The sequence below is a fragment of the Dasypus novemcinctus genome, chromosome 24 (assembly GCF_030445035.2).
Source record: "Dasypus novemcinctus isolate mDasNov1 chromosome 24, mDasNov1.1.hap2, whole genome shotgun sequence".
Lineage (NCBI taxonomy): Eukaryota > Metazoa > Chordata > Mammalia > Cingulata > Dasypodidae > Dasypus > Dasypus novemcinctus.
In genome coordinates this window covers 18,316,265-18,323,262 of record NC_080696.1, presented here as the reverse complement: position 1 = coordinate 18,323,262, position 6,998 = coordinate 18,316,265, and positions in this window count along the sequence as shown.

The following is a 6,998-nucleotide window of genomic DNA, read 5'->3' as shown; positions in this document are numbered from 1 at the left end:
TCCAAGTTGGAAAGAGGCCAGTGGCCACCATTTTGACTCTGCCCTGGCATGAGGGGAAGCCTGGCTGACTGAAACCCAGTGAAGTTAGGGACGGGCTTCTTTCCACCAAGACCAGATTGCAGCCCTAGCCTAGGTTCCAGCCCCACCTCCAGCAGAGAGGAAGCTGGTGGGCCCTGCACCAGGCTCTCCAGGCCACTGCAGGTACTCTCTGCCTGCACAAACTGAATAGGTGGATACTTGGGGCTGCGTCCCTGCACCCCAATAGGATAGGAGAAGTGATGGGTATCTTCGGCCTCTCTGGGCAACAGCAGGTATTTTCAGCCCACACAAACTGGTTTGTTGAGTGCCTTCAAGTCCATTTCCACCTCTGTCCCCTCATAGGATAAGAGGGGGCTGGTGTTCCCTCAGCCTCTCAGAACAACTGCAGGTGCTTTTGCCCTGCACAAACCCGACCGTTGGGCACCTGTGATTCCACTCCCATACCCAATAGGACAAGAGACGGACTATTTGCCCAGCCTTTCTGGGAAACGATAGGTGCTTTTGGCCCACACAGCCTGGACTGGTGGATACTTGTGGATCCACCCCCACCCCAAAAGGAAGGAAGGGGCTGGTATTTCCACAGCTTTTTTGGGCAATGGTGGACACTTTCAGTCTACATGAACTGGACTGTTGGATGCCTATGGTTCACCTCCCACCCCCAATAGGATAGGAGGGGGATGGTGCTTCCTCAACCTCTCTGGGCAATGGCAGGTACTTTCACCTACAGGGTCTGAACTGTTGGGCATTGGTGGTTCCATTGCCACCCCTAAAGGGCAAAAGGGACGGTACTTCCTCAGTCTCTCAGGGCAACTGTAGGCATATTTGGCCCACACAGATTATATTGTAGGGCACTGCAGAAGGTCCATTCTCACTCCCGGCAGGGAGGGGGTCTGGTGTAATGTCAGTTTACCTGGGCAACTGTGATCATTTTGGACCCATATAACATAGATTGCTGCCCACAACTATAGCTCCACCCCCAGCCAAGATATGGGAGGAAGGGGTGTGAAGCTTCATCAGTCTCTCTGGGCTACTACAGACAGTCTTGTCCTGCTCAACTTGATTATTATACAGCTGCAGCTCAGTCCCTACCCCTGACAGAGAAGAAAGGAGGGAGAAGCTTCATCAATTCCTGGGGCAATGTGGCAGCCTCCATAGCTTACAGCACCAACTACATCTTTGACTCCTACTATACAATGAGCAAGGGAGAAGAGACAAGCAAGCCCTAAATTAAAGGGAGAAATTGTACCCAGAATAAATACATCTAGCAAGCCAGATGCCAAGACACCAATCAAAAATTACAATCCATACCAAGAAACAGGAAGCTATGGCCCAGTTAAAGGAACAAGATAAGCCTGCAGATGACATAAAAGAGTTGAGACAACTAATCATAGATGCTCAAACAAGTCTCCTTAAGAAATTCAATGAGATGGCTAAAGAGATTAAGGATATCAAGAAGACACTGGGGGAACACAAAGAAGAATTTGAAAGCATATATAGAAAAACAGCAGACATTATGGGAATGAAAGTTGCAATAAATGAAATTAAAAATAAGCAGGAGGCATATAACAGCAGATTTGAGGAAACAGAAGCTAGGATCAGTAAGCTTGAAGACATGACCTCTAAAAGCAAACATACAAAAGAACAGATGAAGAAAAGAATGGAAAAAATTGAACAGGATCTCAGGGAATTAAATGACAACAAGAGACGTGTAAACATACATGTCCATAGGTGTCTCAGAAGGAGAAGGAAAGGAAAAAGGGGCAGAAGGAATATTTGAAGAAATAAGGGTGGAAAGTCTCCCAACCCTGTTGAAGGACATAGATATCCATGTCCAGGAAGCACAATGTACTCCCATTCCAATAAAATCTCAGTAAACCAATTCTGAGACACATACCAATCAGAATGTCAAATGCCAAAGACAAAGAGAATTCTGAGAACAGGAAGAGAAAAGCAATGCATAACATATAAGGCATAGTCAATAAGATTAAGTGCTGATTTCTCATCAGGAACCATGGAGGCAAGAAGGCAGTGATATGGTATATTTAAGATACTGCAGGAGAAAAACTGCCAGCCAAGAATTTTATATCTGACAAGATTACCTTTCAAAAATGAGGGCAAGATTAGAATAATCATAGGTAAACAGAAACTGAGAGAGTTTATAACAAAAAGACCTACTTTTCAGGAAATACTAGAGGAGTGTTTCAGCCTGAAAAGACAAGACAGGAGAGAGAGGCTTGGAAAAGAGTCTAGAAATGATGACTGTATCAGTAAGAGTAACTAAAAGTGTCAAAAGAGTGGTGAAAATAAAATGACAGATAAAGCCCAAAAATAAAAGTGGATGAAATAAGAATTGCCTTTACAGTAATAACATTGAATGTTAATGGATTAAATTCACCATTCAAAAGACACAGACTGGTGGAATGGATAAGAAAATATGAGCCATCTATATGCTGTCTATAAGAGATTCACCTTAGACCCAAGTGTATGAATAGATTGAAAGTGAAAGGTTGGAAAAAGATATTCCATGCACGCAGTAACAACAACAACAAAAAATCTGGAGTATCTATACTTAGAGCAGATGATAGATGATATAGACTTTAAAAGCAAAACTATTTAGAGACAAGGAAGGGCATTACATATAATAAATAAAAGGGAACAAATAACAATCATAAATGTATATGCACCTAACCAGGATGCCCCAACATACATGAGGCAAACGCTGTCAAAACTGAAGGAAGAAATAGATATCTCTACAATAATAGGTGGAGACTTTAATACACCACTCTAAGTATTGGCTAGAACATGTAGGCAGAGGATCAATAAAGCAACAGAGAGCTTGAATACTATGATTAATGGACTAAACCTAATAGACATATACAGAACTCTGAACCCCAAAACAGCAGGATATACATTCTTTTCAAGTGCTCATGGATCTTTCTCCAGGATAGGCCATATATTGTATCACAAAGCAGATCTCAATAAATTAAACAAAATTGAAATTATACAAAGCACTTTCTCTGGACATAATGGAATAAAGTTGGAAATCAACAAGTGGCAGAAAAAGAGAAAAATAACATATATATGGCGATTAAACAACACATTCTTAAATAATCAGTGGGTCAAAGAAGAATTCAAGAAAAACCAATATCTTGAGATGAATGACAATGAGAACATAACATATCAGTACCTATAGGATGCAGCGAAGGCAGTGTTGAGAGGAAAATTTATAGCCATCAATGCTTACATTTAAGAAGAAGAAAGAGGGAAGCAGATGTGGTTGAAGCAATTTGGCTCCCATCTACCATATAGAAGGTCCAAGTTTCGATACCCAGGGCCTACTGGTGAAGGCAAGCTGGCCCATGTGGTGAGTTGGCCCATGCAGAGTGCTGGCCCACACAGAGAGCTGACATAGCAATATGCTGCAACAAAAAGACACAGAGAAGAGACAATAAGAGATACAGGAGACCAGGGAGCTGAGGTGGCATCAAGAGAATGATCACCTCTCTCCCACTCTGGAAGGTCCCAGGATTGGTTCCCAGAGCTGCCTAATGAGAATATAAGCAGACTCAGAAGAACACACAGCAAATGGACACAGAGAGCAGACAACGGAGGGAGCAAGGAGAAATAAATAAATAAATCTTAAAAAAAAAAAAAAAAAAGAAGAAGAAAGAGCAAAAAACCAGTGACCTAACTACACAGCTGGAGGAATTAGAAAAAAAACAGCAAACTAATCCCAAAGGAGGATGGAATAACAAAGACCAGATCAGAAATAAATGAAATTGAGAACAATAAAATAGAGAGAATGAACAAAACCTAAAGTTAGTTCTTCGAGAAGATTAAAAAATCAAAAGGGAAACGGACTTGGCCCAGTGGTTAGGGTGTCCGTCTACCACATGGGAGGTCTGCGGTTCAAACCCCGGGCCTCCTTGACCTGTGTGGAGCTGGCCCATGCGCAGTGCTGATGTGTGCAAGGAGTGCCGTGCCACGCAGGGGTGTCCCCTGTGTAGGGGAGCCCCACGCACAAGGAGTGCACCCGTAAGGAGAGCCACCCAGTTGGAAAGAAAGTGCAGCCTGCCCCGGAATGCCACCGCCCACACTTCCCGTGCCGCTGACGACAACAGAATTGGACAACAGAAGACGCAGCAAATAGACACAGAGAACAGACAACCGGGGGGGGGGTGGGGAGGGTGGGGTTAAATAAATAAATAAATCTTAAAAAAAAAATCAACAAACCCTTAGCTGGACTGACTAAGAAAAAAAGAGAGAAGCAAATAAATGAACTAAAAAATGAAAATGGAAACATTACCACTGACCCCACAGAAATAAGAGCGCTCATAAGAGGATACTATGAACAACTTTATGCCAAAAAACTAGACAATGTAGACAAAATGGAAAATTTCCTAGGACTGTACAAACAACCTACACTGACCCTAGAAGAAATAGAAGACCTCAACAAACCAATCACAAATAAAGAGATTGAAACAGTCTTTAAACAGTTCCCCAAAATGAAAAGCCCAGGACCAGGTGGTTTCACAGGTGAGTTCTGCCAAGCATTCAAAGAAGATTTAATACAAATATTCCTCAAGCTCTTCCAAAAAATTGAACAAGAAGGAACACTACCAAACTCATTCTATGAAGCCAGTAACACCCTAATACCAAAGCCAGAAAAAGATTACCCAAAAAGAAAATTACAGACCCATTTTCTAACAAATACAAATGCAAAAATACTCAATAAAATACTTGCTAATTGAATCCACAACACATTAAAAGCATTATTCATCATAATCAAGTGGGTTGTATACCAGGTATGCAAGGGTGACACACCACAAGAAAATCAATCAGCATAATACACCACATTAAAAAATCGAAGAAGAAAAATCACATGATCTTATCGATTGATACAGAAAAGGCATTTGACAAAAAACAGCATCCTTTCTTGATAAAAATACTACAAAGATAGGAATTGAAGGAAACATTCTCAGCATGATAAAGGCCAGATATGAAAAGCCCACAGCTAACATGGTACTCAATGGTGAAAGACTGGAAGCTTTCCTGTTGAGATCAGGGACAAGACAAGGATGCCCATTGTCACCACTGTTGCTCAGTATAGTGCTAGAGGTTCTAGCTAGAGCAATCGGGCAAGAAAAAGAAATAAAAGACATCCAAAACAGAAAGGAAAAAGCAAAACTTTCACTATTCACAGATGATATAATTCTATATCTAGAAAGTCCCGAAAAATCTACAACAAAGCTGCTAGAGCTAATAAACAATTTCAGTAGAGTGTCAGTATACAAGATCAATACGCAAAAAGCAGTGGTGTTTCTATACAATAATAAAGCACAATCTGAGAAGGAAGTCAGGAAAAAAATCTTACTAGCAATAGCAACTAAAAGAATCACATATTTAGGAATAACCTTAACCAAAGATGTAAAGCACTTGTATTCAGAAAACTATAATGCATTGCTAAAATAATTTTAAAAAGACCTAAATAATTGGAAGAACATTCCACGTTCATGGATTGGAAGACTATTATTAAGATGCCAATTCTACCCAAATTGATGTACAGATTCAATGCGATCCCAATAAAAATTCCACCAGCCTTTTTTAAGCAAATGGAAAACACAATTGTCTGTGTTTTTGTGAAAACAAATTTATCTGGAAGAGAAAGAGACCCTGAATAGCCAGAAACATCTTAAAAAGGAAAAGTGAAATTGGAGGACACTCACTTCCAGACTTTAAATCATATTACTTAGCTACAGTGGTAAAAACAGCATGGTATTGGCATAAAGATAGACAAATAGACCAATGGCGCTGAATTGATGGTTTAGAAACAGACCCTTACATCTATGGCCAAGTGACTTTTGACATGCCTGTCAAATCCACTCAGCTGGGACAGAACAGTCTATTCAACAAATGGTGCTGGGAGAACTGGATATCCATAGCCAAAAGATAGAAGACCCCTATCTCATACCTTATACAAAAATTAACTCAAAATGGACCAAAGACCTAAATATAAAAGCAAGTATCATAAAACTCCTGGAAGAAAATTTAGAGAAACATTTTCAAGACCTGGTCATAGGTGGTGGATTCTTAAACCTTACACTGAAAGCACAAGCAATGAAAGAAAACATGGATAAATGGGACCTCCTCAAACATAAACACTTCTGTGATTTCAGAGGATGTCATCAAGAAGGTGAAAAGGCAGCCCACTCAATGGAAGAAAATATTTGGAAACCACATATCCGATAAGGTTTGATTTCCATTCTATATAAAGAGATCACACAACTCAACAATAAAAGAGCAAGCAATCCAATTGAAAAATGGACAAAAGATTTAAATAGACATTTCTCCAAAGAGGAAAAACAAATGGCCAAAAAGCACATGAAAAAATGTTTCAAAGATGGACTCAGAATAAATGTACCACATCAAAGCTCCTACAAAAAATGACTGAGTGGGGACAAAATCCTGCCTGAGTGAGCTCTTTTGGGAACCCACAAAGCAGGAGGCTGTGGGACCTCAATCCAGAGAGAACATGACAAGAAGAGTGATAGCTCAAGGTAAAACCGTGGGTTTCTGCCCCTCCCACAGGGTAAGAAGTCGTACCTCCTCCACCAGTCGCACAGCTGGAGGAGAAAAACTCCCAGAGTGGGAGGGATCTGGTGAAAGGTGGAGAGGGGTCCTATGAGTATGGGTTCAATTGTCTGGGCCCTCCTTTTTGGGCTTTGTGGAGCATACCAGCTGGCTTGAGGGGAAACCAGGAAGAGGGGAGCGGTGAATCTGCTGGGGTAGCCCAATCTAAGACCAGGAAGCAGGGAGCGGTGAATCTGCTGGGGTAGCCCAATCTATTTAACCTCTGTGGGTTACATGTGGGAGAAGGTGGAGCCAGGCAATTAACTAATCCTGTGCAACACACCTAAGGGAGGGGGACAGTAGAAGTGCTTGGTAGGCCTCCAAGAGCA